At 40.4% G+C, this 22,114-nt stretch overlaps 1 non-coding gene across 1 annotated transcript; it reads right to left on the reverse strand.

The window, feature by feature from the left end:
* Positions 1–6,425: 6,425 nt before the first annotated feature.
* Positions 6,426–6,532, reverse strand: LOC141636052 (small nucleolar RNA R71). Its single transcript, XR_012540692.1, has one exon. It is a non-coding gene; the product is annotated as a small nucleolar RNA R71 (small nucleolar RNA).
* Positions 6,533–22,114: the final 15,582 nt, after the last annotated feature.

Below are 22,114 nucleotides of genomic sequence, written 5' to 3' on the forward strand. Positions count from 1 at the left end.
TCAAAAATATATGAATAAAAAGGAGGAGTGAGACCGTCACAAGATGAGAATAAGCATATACAGTCTCTTTTTCAACAAACTCAACTCAATTTCTTTCAATTTTTTCTTTCTTTTTCTCCTGCTTCTTACGTGTGATTCAATTTTTTTTCTTTTTTTCTTTTTCACGTGATTCTCATTTTTTCAACTTTTTTTCTGTTTGTTTTTTTTACTTTCACGTCTCTTTTTTTCATTCCTCATTCTTTCTCATTTTCCTACCAACTCTAAATAGATGAAAATAGGCCAAACTCGCAACAAGGATGAATATACCACAAAAGTCACTCTAAACTAGCTTGATAAGGCAAGCTTAATTTTGGGTATAGCTAATGGGTCAAAAAGCTATATTTGGCTAACGTGGAGTTAAATGGGTGAAAAAAAATAAAAGAAAGGGAAGTTTGCAAGCACCTCCCTGCTTGTGACACCGACCACAAACCCGAATATATGCAATTGACAAGAAATCGAATTTCACAAATGTGCAAAAGTAATGGAAATTTTATGCAGGAAGTACTACTCTCAATTCCTATGTAAACCAGTCATGAATGTCACCGGTTATAAAGCTCTAAATCTAAGAAATTGTAAGGTAGATTGCCAATTTATCAGGTCAAGTCGAAACAGTCAGCTTAATTTGAACAAAAACTCGTAGATATGCGTAAGACTAAGCTAATAACTGTCAATAGAATGCAAGGCTCAAGTTAAAATGACAAGTTGAAGTGCAATTTCATCACGGAAATCAACCGTTCCGACCCAACCTATATGCTAAAATAAACGTGAATTTTTTGATTTTTGTTAGTTTTTATTTTATTTTTATTTTTATGGGAATAAAAAAGCAATGGATACGGAAATTAAACGTGATAACAGAAATTCAATAAAAACAACATGCAGGCAGAGATATGGATGCATAACCTCCCCAAACCAAACCGTACAATGCCCTCATTGTACCCAAAAATAAGGAAAGGAAATGCAAACTAAAAAGGAGAGAGTGAAGATGTAGAAAACTTACAGGATAACGCAAAGTAGGGACTAGACCTGGCAAAATCAACCCGACCCGATTGACCCGACCCGAAAAGGATGACCCGAGACCCGAAATCGACCCGAATTGCTAAACCCGAATGACACCCGAAGCCCGAAGTGACCCGACCCGACCCGAAAATGACCCGAGCTTTCATGGACCCGTAACAGACCCGACCCGAAATGACCAATCCGAAACCACTCAACCCGAAAATGACCCGACAAAATATAACTTTAATTGACCCTAATAGACTTGAAATGTCTCTCTTCTCTTAATCTTTGACCCGAAAATGGCCTGACCCGAATTAATCCGACCCGCTTGACCCGAAACACACCCGACCAACAAACCCGAAATAGACCCGTAACCCGAAATGAACTGACCCGATCCGAACTAACCCGAAATTTTGAGAAACCCGAAATGACCCGACCCAAACTGGCCCGACCCGAACCCGACCCGGTTGACCCGTTTGCCAGGTCTAGTAGGGACCTCCCCAAACCAGCCAGCAACTTGGGAGGTCTAAATAGCCCCAGAACAGCGTGACAGGAAACGAATCAAAACAGGCGAACTTGGTGCTCGATCTAAAAAATCTAGTACTCGATCGAGTACATTAGGCTGCAAAAGTGGTCGATCGAAGGAGTCAAGTACTCGATCGAGTAAAAAGAGTGCTCGATCGAGTGGTACCTGCAGACAAATGTCGACCAAAAACCAAGTCTAAATCGTTCACAGCCTATGGTTTAAAAACCATTTATTACACACACAACAAAAACTGAAAACTAAGTCAACTAAAAATTTAAACTCCGGGTTGCCTCCCGGCCAGCGCTAGTTTCAGATAGGTCCCAGCTTGACCTTCTTCTTATCATCCATCGACAGAAATTAATGGCCCGCAACAAGGTTGTTGACTGAATAATGTCCCCTCAGCATCCATCAGCTTGACCTTAGGCCTCCATACCATCCGAGCAACAGGAGAACAACAACTTATCGCAGCGTATTGGTCTCCACTTTTGGCCCTCTTGCGCGCTTTCTTCTTGTATGACCTAGCCTCGTCCAATCCTCTGCCTGGGTCATCAATCCACATCGTTCTAGTCTCCAAAGTTAACGTATGATGCCCAGCTTCTGGGTCCGTCAACCTATCAGTACCTGTAGAAGAAGTAACAAAGGAATTAACCTTTATTGCAGAAATATCGTCTGAAATAAATTTAAACTACGATTCATTGTTATTAGCCAAAAAATTACTCGTTCGAGCAATTATGTAACCCGATCGAAGTATTTTTTCAGCATTTGTGCTCGATCGAGCAACTTGTGTCACTCGATCGAGGACTTGATTTTCCTCATTGCTCGATCGAGAGCTTTCACCCTCTCGATCGAGTACTTCCTCAGTAATTTAACACGGTCGAGTATAGTAAGGCTCTCGATCAAGTGTTTCAACAGTGGCAGGCGTGACTGCTTTGTATCCTTCCTCTTGAACAGTGTCTGCAACATTAGTAGGCAGAACCGGCCCTTCGTAGGGAGTTTTAGTTCGGGCGTGGATAGCACAGACGGTCTCGGGCCGCCTAGAAATTTGCTCGGCCAATAGTTAAGCCAACTTAGCTTTAAGTGACAAGCTAGTGGAGTCTTTAGTTTGAATAACTTCTTGGACTTGCAGTGCAAGTGTCTTCACTATAGATGTCAACTCAGCAATTTCTTCTTTCTGCTTATTAGGAGCAGGAGTTTGTTGTGGCGGCGGGCAAACAAATAGAGACTCTTGATAACCTCTTCGCTGAAATGGATGTGGCGGCACATATTCAGAAGAATGACTAGCTTGTCTATGCCGTCTAAACGCATAGACTACATCATCATCTGCTAGACAAATGACAGATTCGTGCCCCGTAGTACCACATCTCTTACAGTGGACCACCTGTTGTGCCGTAGTATGGAGCTGAGATGAACCACTCCAAGACTGTCTACTCTCCAGCTTGCCAGATCTTGCATTTTGAGCTTCAAACTGTGCTATAATTCGGGAGACACTAGATATCTTGGTAGAAGGGTCAAAGGTACTCAAGCCTTCCCTTTGACGATCTTTCTCCTAGAATCCTGTCTAGGTAGGACCTATCAAAACAACACTGAAGGAAAAAGATAAAAACTGCCTCAAGGAATAAATCCCATGAGGCGGAAGACAAACGAAAATAAACAGATAAATAGCTAAATTGCCTCCCCGGCAACGGTTCAAAAATTTGATACCGTCGTTTCTGTACCAAAAATAAACCTAAATATACTAACGGAAGCTAGTGATAAGTAGTGTCGATCTCCACAGGGAGGCAAGGTATCTATCTGTAGTCCGTCTATCTAAGTCATAAGTGGGGGGTTTTATATTTGATTCTCTATACAAATGAAGGTTTAAGGGCAAGAGAAATAAAGTAAGAGCAGTTAAAGCGAGAAAATGTGATAAAAGTGATCAAGTAAAAGAGAGTATTTCAGGATTTCGGTTCACCATGGCAGTCTAACGACTCAATTTCAAATAACCTAGACAATTTACTGTGAGAAGGGCATGGGAAAGGTCCTTCCGGTCCGCTATCCACCCTAGAATTTGAGTAACTTAACTTTCGTCCTCATTAGGGTAGTCTACTATTCATAGCAGGTCTGTTTATTCCAATCTTCCGATCCAGGAACAAAGTTAACCAAATTAAAATAATTTAGAAGCATGCATTCAACTAAAATGGTGTTACAGTTATATTGCTATGGGGACAGATTCTAACAAATAAATCGTCTAGTCTATTCGTTACATCTTCACAATCCTACCATGGATTCCCTGATCTCGACATATAAGGAATTAGTTACTCATACTACTAAGGGTGTCAATAATAATAATATAGAGTGTACTAATTAAAGACATAATGAAATAACAACGATTATGCATAAACTGATTAGGGCAGAAATAATAAAGAGAGAAAGAAAGAATTAAAGCAAACAAATAATAAGATTAAGATTAAGAAAGAAAGGATGATTACAATCAAAAGCAATTCGGCGTAAAGATCAATCCACAAATGCAAAGAGCAAAGGTATGAGATTAAAGGGAAGAGAAAAAGTGATTAACAGTGAAGAGTGTATGAGAAAAGAGAGTTTTTGACCTCATCCCGACTTCCTTTATATAGGGAAGTCCTTATTCACATAAAATAAACCTATCACGGGTTAAAAATCCCGAGTATATAAGCTAATCACTCGATCGAGTACCTTTATATCACTTGATCGAACAAATCCAAGCTAAAACTGATACGTGCCTAATATATAGTCTTTTTAGCCTATTTCAGAACGTATTTCTATGCATTTTTATACTGTTTTTATGGTATTTTGCCCCGAATTGGCTACTTTGGTTCGTTTTGTCCATTTTGTAGAAATGAACGCGAAAGTAGTGGAATCGTACTCTTTTTCGTCATTTTTGCATGCATTTAGAGGAAACGGGATCTGTCCAGAGTAAGATACTGCGTTGGGAAGCATCACGGCATGGATTACGAGGCATTTAGGCGCGGACTTGAGCTGATTTGAAGACGAAGTACTCGATCGAGCAGTTTTACCACTCGATCGAGTGGTTTTTACGTCTCCCATTGGTCGATCGAGTAGAATTCTACTCGATCCTTAGTTTGCAGAAAGATGAGTTACTCGATCGAGTAACTTTCTACTCGATCGAGTAGATTTGCTGAGGTGTTTGCTCGATCGAGTGGTTTTATTCCACTCGATCGAGTGGTTTCGCTGATTTGGGCTTCTAATTAGCACGTGTTATGTTTATTTCGTTAAAACTTAATTACTTTGCTATTTAAGCACGTTTTACTAGGTCATTAGGATCTATCTTTCATATTATCAGAAACTTTACTACGTTGCTTTACATTACTCAATGTAACCTTACTTTGGGATTATTCTTACTCGGATTTGATTGTTCTTTACGCCGGATTCGCTTGATTGTAATTCTTTCTCTTCTCTTATTAATAATTAATCTCTTGTTGCTTTAATTCTTCGTTTCATTAAATTTATTCTTCTGCCCTAATTTACTTTTATGCAATTTATTGTTTATTTCATTATGTTTACCGCTGGAATTTTATCTGCAGTTAGTTTAATTAGCGATATGAGTAGCTAAACCCTTTTCATGTTGGGATTAGGGGATCTGCGGTAGGAAAGTGACGATGTAGTAAATGAAACAGATGAAATAATTACGAGATTATGTCACCATAGCAATTTAACTGTATTTATTCAACTTAGTTGAGTGCACACTTCTGAGTTAACCTTTAATCTGGCTAAAATAAATCCTAGATCGAAAGATTGGACTAAATAGGCCTGCTATGAACAGTAGACTACCCTGACGATAATGAAATTTAAGTTAGTGGTATTTTAGGATAGAAAGTGGATCGAAAGGACCTTTCAACATCCGTCTTATATTAATTCGTCTGAGTCATTTACAGCTGAGTCACTGGACTACCGTAGTGAACCGAAATCATGACATGTCCCTCTCTATCTGATAGTTTTATCCTTTTTCTCTGCTTTTATTGCTCTTACCCTTTATTCCTCTTTCCTTTAAATCTTGTAGTTTAGATAACAAATCAAACAACCCCCCCCCCACCCCCATTTAAGACCAAATAGACGAACTTCTACAAATATCTTGCCTCCCTACGGAGATCGACCTGACTTCCTTAGCTATATAATTAGTTGAGTTAGTTTATTTTTGACAGGTATACGACAGACGTGTCAAACTTTGGCGCCGTTGCCGGGGAGGCAATTGCCCTATTTGTTTTCGTTCCGTTTATTTTATCCGTCTCAGGGAATTTCTATTCCTTGAGGCTGTTCTTATTATTTTCTTTCAGTGTTGTTTATGCCCAGGTCAGACAGGTTTGAATTAGTTTCAGCTGATTCAGAACCAGAGAGATTATTCAAGCATAGACTCCGTCTGCAAAGGAAATCACGAAAGGAAGACTTGAGTACTTTCGAGCCAGAGCTAGATCATTCTCTTTTCGCGGAAGACAGTTCGATTTCTACAGAAAAGATGCCAAAGCTTTCCAGTCATTCAGTGCCTACAGCATCCTCTATTCCGAAGGGTTTCAATCTCCAGACTGAGGATGGTAATACATTCGATATCCGTCCTTCTTATATCAATCTGGTGGAGAGGAATATCTATAGAGGTGTGGCAGGTGAAGATCTGAGGAAGCATATGGAGACCTTTACCGATTACTGTTCTACTATCCCCGCCACTAAGGGGGTAACTCAGGACAAGATTAAGGAAGTTCTATTTCCTTTCTCTTTAGCTGATTTAGCCAGGGAGTGGCTGACTGACTTGAACCGCACACCTGCTGGGGTTATAGATTGGGAGTCTCTTGCTCTTGCATTTTACGAGAGATATTTCCCTCCACAACGCACCAATTTGCTGAGGGCCAAGATTACTAGATTCAGACAGGCTCCCGATGAAAGTTTCTATGAAGCATGGTCATGATTCAAGAAGTTGGTGAGGTCTATCCCTCACCATGGTTTTGACCCATGGTTTCTAGCTAATCGGTTCTACAATGGGCTGTATGACGACCAGAGAGCCATACTTGATGCGGCATCTAGTGGAAGATTTCAGGAGAATACAGATGATGATAAGGGATGGTCCCTTATTGAAGAGATGGCGAATCACAAATCTTGAATATGGTAACCCGAGGGATGGGATTAGGACAGTTCATGCAGTTGATAAGCAGGTTTTGGCTCAGCTGGAGACCATGAATGCTAGGTTCGACAGGTTGGAATTACAAGCTGCTGGGGAGCCTCAGACGGTCCATGTTCTTACTCGAGGAGAGACCGTTTCTTGTGAGAGATGTGGGAGTAATGATGGCCACACTGCTATTGGCTGTCTTGTAGAGAAGGAACAAGTCCTTGCCTTTCAGCAATATAGGCAAGGAGGGGGTTCCTATTACAATAATCAAGGGGCAGTCCATCCCAATATGATGTGGACTAGTCAGAATGTGCTCAATCCTACTCCTCCTCCGCACCAGCAACAGCCTTATGTCCCTCCACACAAGAATCAACAAGGCTTTCAAAAACCCCATTCTTTTACTCCTCCTAACCATGGTGCATCATCTTCCGGTGGGGTGAGTGAAATTGGTGAGCTTAAGTCTATGTTGCAAGCCTTCACGAAGCAGTGGCAATTGAGTGATCAACAGAAAGACGCGTCCATAAAGGCACTTGAAACTCAAGTTGCCCAATTAGCCACTAATCAGTCCACAAGAAAGCAGAGTCAATTACCGACTCAAAATGAGATGAATCCACACGAGACGGTAAATTTCATCAATCTGAGAAGCGGTCGTTCATATGAGGGACCGGAAATGCAGAAATCAGACCCGAGGAGAGCTGTAACTGATGGTGAACAGTGTTCTAGCGAAGAAAATGAGCTCACAGCAAAGAAAGTGCTCGATCGACTGGTTTCAGGTGGTCGATCGAGCAGATTTGGGGACGAAAGTGGTCGATCGAGTGAAAATACCACTCGATCGAGTGAACAGGAAAGGCAGAATGGTCGATCGAGTAGTTTTTTTACTCGATCGAGTGATGAGCAAAATGGAGTTGCTCGATCAAGTAAAAAAAATACTCGATCGAGTGATATTGATGAAGATTCTACTCGATCGAATGGGTATATTGGTCGATCGAGTAGTTTTGATGATGGGAAGCTTATTCGAGAGCCGGCTAGTGCTCGTTTAAGCGATAAATCACCGGAAAGACCTCGTTCGAGAGGTAAGAAGCGTCCAAAGGATACAGAACTTGCTCCGGAAGATACATTGGAAGAGTGAAACAAGGGACTCGAGATACCTATCTCGGTTCCCTTCCCGACGAGGTTGCAGAATACTAAGGCCAATCAACAATTCGGCAAATTTGTCGAACTTCTGAAAAGCTTGGAAGTCACTGTGCCGTTCACTGAGTTGCTGACAAAGGTACCCTCTTATCTTAAGTTTATGAAAGAAATTCTATCGCGTAAGAGGAGTATTAGTGATAGTGAGACCGTAGCTTTGACTGAGGTGGGGTCATCCCTATAGTTACCTCCTAAGCAGTCAGACCCGGGTAGTTTTTCAATCCCGTGTCATATCGGTAACTATTTGATTGAAAATGCGCTATGCGATTTAGGCGCTAGCGTAAGTGTCTTACCGCTGTCTCTGGCCAAGAGACTTGGTTTGACAAAGCTGAGTTGCACTAACATGACAGTCCAGATGGCCGACCGTAGTATATCACGGCCACTAGGCATAGTAGAAGACGTACCTGTGAGGATCGGGAGATTCTTTATTCCCGTTGATTTCGTTGTCTTAGACATCCCCGAAGATGCACACACCCCTATTATTTTAGGGAGACCATTTTTGTCCACTGCCCGTGCAGTTATAGACGTCGGGGAAAGACTTTGACCTTTCAGGTAGGGGACGAGGAGCTGATTTTTCATCAGGCTAAGTCCCGGAGGGCTCCCATGCAAGCTCAGCCTTGCAATGTCCTCTCTTCTATTGACCCTAGTATTGACATTCCAGATGAAAATTTGGAGTATTGTGCTGCAATTGTTACCCCTCCGCCTCAGACTGAGAGCAAAAAGGAGGAAAGTTCGTCTATTTTCCTTGCTGTAGGTACAGATGAAAGCAATGAAGGAGCTGTAAAGGGACATGGTGCAATTAATGTCAATCAAATTGGAGATGATGACGCTACAGCCGGTGATAGAGGAGGAAGGACGAGGAAAGTTCGCGCTTATGTGGATGTGAACTACTCCCCTCCTACCGTTTCAAATGATAATTCATGCTCATGGAAGTTGAAGAGGACAGTCAATGTTGCTGAGGTGAGGTCCTCCGATCGGAGCCCTTCAAGGGCTACTTGAATTGCATTAAAATTAAACGGGAAATGCCCGTGTAACACTTTGTAATAGATAATTTTTAAAATTTTCCGTTGAATTTGTTTTATTGCTTTTAATTAGGACAATTAGTTTTTAGACAGTTTTTAGCGTAGATTTAAGACTATAGACTGTCCCTATGCGTATTTGGTATTTTGGGAAATTTTTGCACATGTTTTTATGCAGGTTTGGGGAAGTTTTACGCATTCCAAGGAAGAAAAGACGAAATTCAAGAGCTTACGCAAGAAAAGAACTCGATCGAGTACTTTTTGTACTCGATCGAGTGAAAAAAAATGGTCGATCGAGCACTTCTTCCAGCCGATCGAGTAAAGTAATAAGTGGGACTTCTCGATCGAGTAGTTTTTTACTCGATCGAGCAGATGGAGCATCAAAAGTGCTCGATCGAGTGGTTGAAAACCACTCGATCGAGTGAAAATGAATAGGACGCAGGGAGTTATTCTTTAAACTCCTCACTTTTGTTTTCTATTTCATTTAACCCCATTTTTTTGTCTAAACACCCCCTAATTGCGATCAATTCATCCCCAAGTCACCAATTTTCTTGCCCAAACTCCAAATCCGCCTCCTACAATCTGTTACTTGTCAATTAATCTATCATAGCCCCATATTTCCCCCTTAATTTGTGTTCATTTACACGGTTTTTAAAGCGGGTTAGGGTTTGCGGTTTTGTGATCGAAAAATCGCCTCTTTTGCTTGTTTGGTTGATGATTAATTGCATTTGTAGGTTGTATTCATCAAGTAAGTGTTTCCTCTAGCTTCATTGCATTTTAATTTCCTTATCTTTCCATTTTTATGAGGAAAAATCGGAATTAGGGCTCGAAATTCCTGTTTAGTCGAATTTTTCGACTTAATTTGTCATTGTATGCCCTTACTTATCTTGCTTGATGATCAAATCCCCTTTCCTCGCTGTTGTTGCATGTTTAATTCGAATTTTCCGCGATTTTTGCGATATGGGTTCAGGACAGTCGAAGTTTTCGACTGTCATTATGGTTTTTTCTTTCAGTGTCTGCCTAGTAACTTTATTGTTGCTTAATTGCTGTTGACATTACCTGTTATGACCGCCTTATCGCCAATTACATGCTATTAGGGGTATTTCAATCGAAGTTTTCGACTGTCAGACGAGCTTATAAGCTTTCATGCCTTGATTAACCTCAGTCATTGCTTACTTGCTACTGTTGTTAACTGTCATCCCATCCCCTATCACCATTCGCATGCTATGATTCGAATTTTTCTGGGGAATGTTGGGAATTTCATGGGTTGAAGTCGAATTTTCGACAGTTTGGGGATATCAATGCTGTCACATGCTGATTTCGTGCTGTTTTAGCCCCTGTTAGCCATTGTTTTCTTATAATACCCCTGCCCTTTGCTTACAGGATGGAGTATAGTACTTTACCTTCTACCAGTACCATCTCTAGTCCGTCTTTGAGTGAGACAGTGGCCCCTGGTGTTGCCACTGCCTCCGCCTTAGTCACCACTGCAGCCCAGTGTTTCTAGTTTCAGCTGCAGGGACAGTTTTTGCTCCAGCTAGCTCAGTTGCTAGCTCAGTTCAGGCTGCCTCTTCCTCTACGGTCACCACCACTGCTAGCACTGCTGCTAGTTCTTCTTCAGTGGTGGCCACATCAGCCACTACCTCTGCACCAGCCTCTACTTTTACACTGTGGCGGACTCAAAGACCCGCAATGCCTTGAGCACGACCCGGTTCCTCACATCGTCATTGCACGGGCTTCGATTTGAGTTCCGAGAGGCCAAGGTCGTGAAGCGGTCCCCAGCTACGCCACTCCAGCTTTACCTCTACTTCCGCTCCTAGCACTTCTACAAATTCTTGTCGCTTCTACTGGCACACGATCACGGTCCGAGGTGACACTTCCCTCGACCCTCACCCAGATTACCCGCAGGTACTTTTCGTTAACGCCTTACATCGTATGAAATTTTATAACCTGCTTTGATGTGTGCATGTACCTTCCCGATTTCTAGAGAAATCGGCACTTGAGAGACTCGGTATCTACGAGTCGGTTTGTGACTTACTACGGGGCACGGGGATGGCCGGTCTCATCACTATGAGCGGCCGTACCTTTTTAGAGCTGAGCCTCGAGTTTCTCAGCTCTTTTACCTTCTCCCCCGGGGCACACGAGGCTGACCCCGATAGCTCTTCAGTGTCCTTCAGGTTGTTTAACCGGACCTTTCCGATGACACTAGGGGAGTTTGGTAGGTTACTTGACCTTTCCTCTACGGGCCTGACTGGTGCCCTGAGGAAGGTCTACCGTCAGCTTTGGCGGTGCTTGGCCCAGACCACTTTTAGGGAGCGGAAGCTCCATCAGGTCCACCTTCCCCCTGTCCGCTGTTTCCTTATACTGATGGGGAGCACTATTTTCGGTCCAAAGGATCCGAACAACATGACCAACACCGAGCTCTCCATCCTGGGCGGTTACCTAAACATCGACTGCGAGGGTCCTTTTACCCTCAACATAACTTATTTGACCGCCCAGTACCTTCTGAGCCGACTATATTGTCTTGCCAAGGAAAATATGCCGCATTTCCACTCGCCAAAACAACTACCTCATTCCCGTCTCCAAGCTTGCCAAGACCATCATCAACCAACAACAAAATCTGATTGAAGATCTCTCCTCCATTGTTATACTGCCCTATCCATTTGCCTTCGAAGAATTCACAACTAATGACCCTAATGTTGTGGAAGGCGATGATTATTTGACTAAGTTAATGAAGCATATACATAGAGAAGCTTATAAGGATCGGGTGAATGCTTACTACGCCCAATATCCACCCATCTACCATCTTGCTAGGCAAGGACTTCTTGACCCAAAGAGTCCTTTGCCGGATTGGGTGGATAAGAAGATCTTCTTTCCTCAAGCTTCTCAAGATGAATAAAGGGATGTCCGGGTTACTAGGAGTGAGGAGGATGTTGATGATGAGGATGTGCAAGGTAGTGAATTAAGCCATGATGACAATGAGCAAAGTTCAAGTGCAGAAGAAGATGATGATGCCTCCGGTTCCATGGATGATGTTGATGATGATGATGATATCACCATGAGTGATACTTTATGGTTGAACAAAACATGAAGGAGGAGGACCAACTAAGGGGTTGATGGCTTACATTAGCATCTCAACCAACCGTTGTGAGTCTCCTACCCCTCCTTTTGCTTTGTTTTTATCTCATGCATAACTTGTATAACTTGTGGAGCATTTAGAGAGTCATTTTGGACTCTTTGATGGGTAAGAGTTTTTGGGTCCTAGCAACATCAAAGGAGTCACACCTCGGCAACATTGAGGTGACTATCTTTTTGCTCCCACCGTAAAGAATCCAAAATGACAACTTACTTTTCATAGATTACATTGCATGCCTTAGGAATAAACTTCCCTATTTTTGCACTAGAAATAGTGTTTTGTTTGGTTTGGGGAAGTTCATTCATAGGCAACCCGAGTTAATTTAAATTAGCTCTCCAACCTAATCGAAAGCATGCATCATATAGCATAGTTTAGTTTGCATCATTTGTAAATATATTCCATGTAGTGTGCATTTAGTATAGAATTCATGCATTTCATATAGTTTCATGTATTTGCATAATTTCCTATCGTCTTGTCCATTGAGGACAATGTCTATACTAGTGTGGGGATGGGAAATTCTAACATGTAACCATCTAACATCTAACCCTTATTTCAAAAAATGATAAAAATTTAAAAATTTCAAAAATTTCAAAAACATGTTCTTTCCAATGTAGTATCGATTTGTATATATTTTTTTTCTCACTCTTATCATATGGGGACGACTACGCCACATTCGAAGTATGAAGGATATAGAAGACCGCATGGTATGATCTTTCCAAATCTCCTTCCTCCTTCTTATATGTTAATGACAATGTGGCCACTTTTTTATTGATGCGGTATGAACCTATGTGTTGAGTTTGCATTTAGTTTATATGGCATTTTAGTTGATAGAAGCATATGCATTGGAGTTGTATATATGTTAGTTGCATCATAGCATGAAGTTGCATGGTAGAAACTTTTTGTGAAAATTTATATTTGGGAAGCTTGACAAGTGTATATAAGGCCCTTGTAGATAATTTTTCTCCTTTAGACTTTGTTTGCTAGAATACCCTCAAGACACCCTAGGATGTGTCATACTAGTATCTTTTGACCCATGGACTAAGGCCTAGTCAAGAGTGCCTTGTGGTGTGATAACTCCTTGGCTACCGTTTATTCCAAGGTGACCCTTGATGCCATGCAACCGTCCTTGCGCTTCCATAATCATTTTGTCAACAAAATAGGGAATGGGCACAAAACATCAAATTGAGTTCAAGTTATCAATGTCAAAAATGTTTGAAATTGCATAAATGAAATGAGGAGCAAAGATAGACTCCTATTCTTTTAATAGAAGTACCCTTGCTACAAATGGGGTTACATTCAAAATGTTCAAAAAATGCAAAGTTGAAAATGCCAAACATCAAAAAATGGCATGAAATGTTCTTAATTGTCAAATGCTACAAAAATGGGGGGAAAATAAACCCAAAAGCAAACTACTATCATGAAACTCATGTACTTTGAATCCCTTTTATCCATTGATGATCCTATCTTTGTTGCATGGTAGAGAGGGGATGACCTTTCTTCTTGTCTAGGCAAGAGGGGGAATTCCATGATCCTAAAGTGTTTTCTAACACGATAGGGAATTGGCTCTTGACAAAAACATTTAGCAATTGTGGACGAAAGTAGCCTAGTTTAACACAACTTGGAGGTGACTTGTTTGTATCCTCTTAGACTTAGTGACTTGGAGAAACAATATCTATGGTGGAATGTGTACCCTTAAATTACTTCCCTTGTAGATGATTTCCGCCACTTAGATGAGGAAAGTGCCTATTATTTTGGAGATGCATCCTTTTATTTGTTTTTGTGCTTAATGTTTGGATGCATCGCCATTAAGGCAAGCCCCACCTTACCTTGTAAGAAGGCATCTTACCTCATAGATGTCTTGTTGTGAGTTGAAGGGGAGGAGAGAGACCTCCTAATTGTCTCACATCGGCTATGTTATAAATAAAGGTCATAGTTTTATTCACCTCTTTACTCGGGACGAGCAAAGGTTCGGTTTGGGGATATTTGATGTGACTCGTATTTACGCATATTTAGTCCCCTAGCTAGCCTCGTTCCTATGCTTTCTAGCATGCATTAGGGTTGTCCTTATCTTTAGCTTCCTATTTTGCATATACTATGAGATCTTGTGCCCTTGGTAGGAGAAGAATGCTAGCCTTGCTTATATGGAGCAAAACAGAGCTAAATTGATCGTATATAACGGCCAAGCAACAAAGAGGAGACCAATACTAAAGGCCTAAGTCAATAAAACAAGTATATGGGCAATGATGAACGACCCCTACGGCTCCTCAATGATCCTCACGGATTATGAGGCAACAAAGTGAAGAAGAAGAAAAACTACCCTTTGAGACGAGCGTCCCAGAGGCAGTTCGGGCGTCCCCAAGCTCGGCCTCAGCGTCCCCAATGCAGGACGGGCGTCCTTCAAGGCAAGATGAGTGTCTAACAAGGGCAGGTCGTGCGTCCCATAGTAGGACTTGCAAGGCGTTAGACTTCATTTAAGAGGCTTAATCGTCATTTAAGCCCTTAAGTAACTTAATACTTGTACTTAGTATAAATACTCCCTTGTATTAGCAAGTTAAAGATCACGTTATCTTAGATTAATTCAAGTTATTTAGTAGATTAATACAATTCAATCTTAATTACATCTTAATCTTTCTTTAATTATTATTCAAGTATTCTTAGATCTAGTTGGGTAATTTGAAGATTATTTGGGTTTATTGGAGAATGGACAACTCTTCATCATCCATCAAGTTTTCTTCTATTATTCTTTGCTTTCTATTTGATCATCTTAAGTTGGTACAATTTCTTTACTCTTTACTTAGTCCTTGTTTATTTTTTTACTCCTTCATCATATTTAGACTTGTTAAGATGATTGACATCATTGTTAGCATGTTCACCATGATAATGAGTGAGTAGTTCCTTAACTAGGATTAGTGGGGGGATTAGAGGAGTTAATCATGGGGTAGATATTTACTTAATAAGTTCATATGAATGCTTGCTTGTTGTAGTTTAAACTTATGCACATGTTATGCTTGATGAAATGCTTGATTGACAACCTAGCATGATTCTCTTATCTTTTCAACAAGACTTGTAAGACATAAACCAACTCAAGGCTGGTTAGACCATGCATATAGTTCAATAGGGAGAATTAAGTTGTTGTAGGTGTTGTAATGTCTTGATCGACTCGGCTCTGAGACCCAAAACTTCCTAGGAATTGTAAGATATAAACTAACTCGATTCCATTACAACAATAAATTGCTTGCATCTATGAAACTTATTTATGTGATGTCATCATGATTCCCCTATGAACCCATGACACCCTAGTGTTTTAATCAATTGTTTACAAACCCTATTTGCTTACTTTTACTTTACTTTCATTTATTTTTTTTGCATTTGTTAAGTATTTTAGATTGCAACTCTCCACCTCAACCCAAATTGTGGCACCAAAGACATATCTTTCTACAACCGATAAGTCAATACAATACCCGTCCCTTGGGATCCAACCTTTACTTACCACTCTACTAAGAGTAGTTTGTTGAGATTATAAATAGTGTTTTATTTGGAGCTTAGACGACAAGGTTTCTACCGAATCACATGCCACGCATATACCGCGTCAAATCCACCATATGATCACAAATGTGTTTCTAAATATGTTCCCATCCTTCATCAACACTTCTGCTCTTACGGAAGACCATAACGACAATCATGCAAATGACCACTGTGCAACACATAATTTTCATTTTTCATTTTACTTTTACAGAGCTAAATAAAATCATGTCGATTAACACACATCAACTAGATTATCACACCATTTCTGTCGTCCAATTACACATGTCAATAACAACTTTCATTCACTTGTAAATTGCCACACCATACAATCAAACGTAAACAATTCACAGAATATCACCCATGTAAGGTCAACATGCTCATCCAAACACAAGTCAACTAATATAAACCACAAAATAATGGTACACACCCAATATTTGTGATGTGACTCTTAATTGCGCACATTTAGTTCCCTAATTGAAGCCATTTTGCATACTAATATAGCATTTCATGACCATTTTATCCGTCAATTCCTTCCTATTTTGCTTTCATATTGCATTGTATATGTCTTGTAGGAAAGATGATAATGAGGCGGAATTCCCGTCTCTCGTGCATATTCCGAAGCATGTTGACGATCTTAGATTGACAAGTATAAAGAGGAGGCAAGAATGATGACCAAGGATGTAGAATAAAGAGTATATAGAAGGATCATAGGCCTAAAAGCAAAGAGATGGAACCCTGTCTCAAGATCCGTGCGTCCCAAGCTCTGGAAGAGCATCTCAGCATAGGATCCGAGCGTCCCAAAACCAAGCCGCGCGTCTCAGCCGAGAATCCGAGCGTTTCCCAGATAATCCGAACGGTTCATGGTCCATGACCAAACGTACTTCAGCCTAGGACGCACGGATTTCCTTGGGAGTTGCTACATGATCCGCGCATGTCCCTCGAGACTTGCAAAGCTCTATTCAACAATTAAGAATGTTATTTACTAATCTACCCTTGCTTAACCTAATGATGTACCATTATATATACTCCATATGTAATAATTAAGAGATTAAGCCCTCTTAGTGGTGGCAAACCTTCCTTAGATTAGATTAGGAGTAGATTAGAATAGATTAATCTAAATCATTCCACAAATTACACATTAATCTTTCCTTAATTATTGTTCAAGTTTATTATTGGGTAATTGAAGATTATTGGGTTATTATTGGATAATTGAAAACTCTTCATCAATCAATCAACTTTTCTTCTATTATTCTTTGGTTTATATTTGGATCATTCCTAAGTACAATTTCTCTACTCTTTACTTAATCCTTGTTTATTGTTTTACTTCTTCATCATGTTTAGACATGTTAATATGATTGACACCCTTGTTAGCATGTTTTCCATGGTCATGAGTGAGTAGTCTTCTAGCTAGGATTAGTAGGGATTAGGGAACCATAACATGGGGGTAGATTCATACTTAATCTAATATGTTATCATATTATTGCTTGCTTGTTGTAGTGTTAACCTATGCACATGTTATGTTTGATGAAATGCTAGACTATGAAACCTTGCATTTTTTACCCATCTCTTAGCTTTTCAATGAGACTTGTAAGATATAAACCAACTCGAGTCTTGTTAGACCATGCATAGAAGTGAATAGGAGGAAAGTAAGTCGACTTGTAGGTGTTGTACAGTCTAGACGACTCGGCTCCAGGACCCAAATCTTCCTATGAACCGTAAGACATAAACTAACTCGGTTCCTCTACAACATTAGTTACTTGCAACTATGGAAACATGTTTGTATGATCACCACCATGAATCCCCTATGAAACCATGACATCCTAGTGCTTTTAATCATTTGTTTACATCTCTTAATTTATTGATTGCTTTACTTTATTGCTTTCATTAGTTTAGAACACGACTACAAACCCCAATCAATTGTGACACTAGCATAAATAAAGATAGATAAACTTAGAACCCAAAGCACACCGTCTCGTGGATCGACCTCGACTTAACCACTAACTAGTTATTTGTTGAGAAATATAAATGTGTTTGATTGGGCGTGTGACGACAACATACCATCAATTTGGTCGAATATCAACAAACCAAGGGTCAAAGCAGGTAACTCGGTCGAGTGTAGGAGGCCACTCGGTTGAGTGCTTGGTGCACTCGGTCGAGTGTCACCTGGGCAGAATGTTTTCATTCTCAACTTGGTTCCAAAATTTCCTATTTCATCACACAAGTACTAATAGACTTTGAAGGTGACTAATACACCATAAAATAACCAAATTTAAACACAAATTCTTGGCCTTATAGCCATCATTATTACACTATTAAGATGAAATATCCGAGACATACTACCGACACAACATACTATTTCATGGACACGGCCTAATCACTCATTATTCTCAAGGAATAATAACAACATCATCACCCAAATGGACACTACCACAAGGTCACGATGTATACGACGGACCCTTTACCTAAGGATTGGGAGGCAACTTTACAACATTCTATTCTACCACTCATCGGGTCGGATTATCAGACAACCACTTTCACACTTATACATACCCACTCAAATTAAAGGGTTAGACTCTATAACACGAATGATCAACTATCTCAACAATATGATTAAATCCTCAAGCATTACATGCCACACTCTCATTCTCATGATCACAATTTGCCAAAACCCCTTTCCCCGAAATCACAAATTAGGGCAAAACCCTAAAAGATAAATCAATGGAACTTATGAAATCAGAAGCTTACCGACACAATCGACGTAAGAAAAGATGAATTAGACACACGAATGATCCACGCACTTGAGAGAGATTTGGAGAGGATTAGAGTTACGTTGTATTGCTTAGGTTTTGTAAAAATGATTAAGAACTCTAAATCGCGTCTTATATAACTCTAATCCTTTCTAAATCAAACCGCGGAAATAATACCCGTCAGACCGGATACTCGGTCGAGTATAGAGTATACTAGGCCGAGTAACCTCTACTCGGTCGAGTATTCCCATACTCGGTTGAGTATTCCTGGGCAGTAAACTGTCCAGAAATACACGACACACTTACTCGGCCATGTAAGCCATATTCGGCCGAGTAACAGACTTAGAAAACCGTGATATTATAGTCTTGCCTCCTTAAAGAGAAATTCCTCCCCGAAGTTCCAACCCAACCTATAAAACATGAAAACCTAACACTAACTCCACCAACCATGCTTACTTCCACAACATGGCTCACGATATCGTCTCAACTACAACATAGCCTCTTGATACCAACTCTATAACACTATCAAATACCCAAAACATAAGTGTTGCCAACTCTGTCTTACTTCCATAATGCTTACTAGCAACTCAATACCAAGAAAATCCATAAAACAAGGTCAACACCAAAACGGAATGTTACATTCCACCACCATTAAAACGAACTTTGTCCTCGAAGTTTACTCATACACATATGCATCATCACCCAATCAATCAACACTATCGAAGTTTACTCACCCTCATAAACATCATATTACTACAAGCACAGCCATTACCAGTAATAAAATTAACCACAACACAAATCCATCCTTTATTCTACACCAACACTGAAACTTCCAATTAAACTACAACATGTACAACCATCAAACTCTCTTTGTCGCATCCTACTCCTCTTAAGATAAATGTTACGTCCTTGTAACTCACTAATACTAGATCCTTAGGTATTTCCTCTCATTATCTTCATCACCACCGCATGTCAACGATAACCGCCTATAGCCTCAACACCTACCTACATCCATTCCTATATCCAAAGCTCTCTTACTCTAGTCGTTCTCATACCTCAATTCAGTCGGCACACCACCTAACCTATACCACGAAGTGCTTAGCATAACCATTACTGCAAACGACATACTTCTTTGTACCTGCACTTATCCCCACAATCATAACTCGCGACCCACAATTGTTACACACACTCACACTAGATCCTCAAGTGCTCCTGTTTATTGCCGTAAAAATCATCCATAACTTAACATAATACTAGTTCCCAAAAAAAAAAAAAAAGATTACAAACCACTTGTCGCTTCCAGCTCAGCGCACACACAATTCCACAAAACTCCTTCCACAACTATGTCAACTAATGCCTCATCCAAAACAAGATCGAAAGTATTCTAACAACTTCTCACAACTGCGTCCCATTACCAGAATATCACTATACCATGACAACGACGGAAACATATGCAATTTTCTCCCATATCATACTCTACCCTCGCTCACAAGCCGAAACAGGTAAGAAACATTAATAAACAAAGCAACAATCTATATGCCCAGACTGACACTGACAGGAAACAGCAGTAAACAAACAACAATCTATATAACTGGTATATACTTTCGAAAACTCGCCTCATCAGTATCCCGCCTACTCCACCACAACCGATGACAGCATCGCAACACCGCAACCAACAGTCGCACCGCAACGGAAAAATACTCGTATCACAACACGAAATACTGTGCCCGGATCGCCACCCGAGGCATAACAACCCTATTGATAGTCATCTCAACTTATACAATTCCATAAAGACTGACTCTGTATAACTTCCTTGACAAGAAAACTTCCTGAAGACCGCTTTTCTAGATCACAACACAACATATTACACGGAATAAACAGATACTAACCTTATGAATATTATCCATACTATTACTCATGAGGCCGGAATCTCACACTATCATTTACAGATATCATACACATACAAGTGTACCTAGACATTCCAGATCACCCAAATTAGCACTTTTTGAATATCATCCCATTAGGTTACCGTAGACAACATATGACGCGGAACACTCATATAACGACTTATAACTATCATACCATACCATTACTCGTGAGATCAGAACCTCTCACAAACATTTACACACATCATAGACCCATAATCAAATCTAACTAGCCAATCCTGATCATGTAAGTTACCACTTGATAACGAATATCACTCATTCGAACTTAATTCAGATGCCCTTCATAACATATCCTCCCATCCACACAATTATCACCACCCGGCGAACGTAACCATATCATCAGCACCCAACTACCAGCAAACACCTCCTATATCCACATCTTATACTCCCTCACATCCATACATACCAATCAGGGTTCCACAAACTCAACCTTTTTAGAACGACTAGTGACAACATCCTCCTTAACCACTAGTGACAACACTACGACACCACCACCCTTCAAGCGACTACTCTCTTACTATCACTTCTTAATATAACAATCCGTTTCCTCTCTTTGGTTGTCATCCCCAAATAATGAACATCAAATCCATCAATAAAATTTACCTTAACATTATTTCCAATTTTATCCTTTTTTGTATCGTCACCTCACTCTCCACCAAAATCTCATATCGTGCAAACACTTTACCAGCTTCTTCCTCCCTTAATACCTCGAAACTCATGGCTAACATGTCGTCTTGAACTCCTATATAACCATTAACTCACACCCTCTCATGATGCTATCGGATATTTCCATGATTCCTTACTTTCATGTCCCATAACTTTGGTCAACGTTCTCCCAACTTTCTTCCATCCAATAATACCAACTAATAATTCATCTCCCTCCTTCTTCTACCTAACTCTTTAGTAATCTGATTACCTTCTTGTTGCTCCACAACTCAAGTTCCATTAATTCATATCAATATATTCTCATTCTTTCTTATCACTGACCCTCTCCCATCATACTACTCACTTACACTTGTCACCATCAAGTCTACACAACTAACGGTTACTCTTCAATTAGTTGTATCTCCCTTTCGTATCTCTAGAAAACTAAAAATTTACCTCATACCATTAATTAGCCAAACAGTTACACAATAGGCTCACCTCTTGATAATCCAAATTCCCAAACTCGACCACTATCTACATATCGTGGCAATACTCGACCTCACTATACACCATTCATTTCCATCCCTCTAGGACGATCTTTCCTCACATATACACTTAACCAACGCAATCCTAACCGTCTCCCTCCATAAATCCTTACACATCTCAATTTGCCACTATTCGCATCCCTCATCTCAATCTTTGCATTCTCATGTTTCTTTACACTTACATCACCCTTGTCCATATACTCTTACTTTCATATTACTCAAGACGCGACTATATCACTCACCACATCTCACAGGACATGCTCCCTGCCTCGATAAGCCCATCAATCTTCCCTCTCAGTTTCAATTATCCCTCACAACCACATATAACTCATGTCCTTCCTACCCAACACATATCCCTCATAAGCCGGCATTCTCCACATCATAGCATCTGGTAACTTACGTATCAAAACATTCACATATGTAAAAGAATACTTTAAGACCCAAAACATATAAGCGCACATAACCTATGGCTCAAATCATATGTAAGAACGTAGCTGTCGACTCAAAACAACCGCCCAAAGAGGTACTCGGTCGAGTAATGAGACTACTCGGCGGAGTTCACGACTCCAGAAGCTGAACAAAATTATCACGGAAAGATTACTCGGCTGAATATGGGTTACTCGGTCGAGTATGAAAGATACTCGGCCAAGTATGGCCTACTCAGTCGAGTATTG

The sequence above is a fragment of the Silene latifolia genome, chromosome Y (assembly GCF_048544455.1).
Source record: "Silene latifolia isolate original U9 population chromosome Y, ASM4854445v1, whole genome shotgun sequence".
NCBI classification, from domain to species: Eukaryota; Viridiplantae; Streptophyta; class Magnoliopsida; order Caryophyllales; family Caryophyllaceae; genus Silene; species Silene latifolia.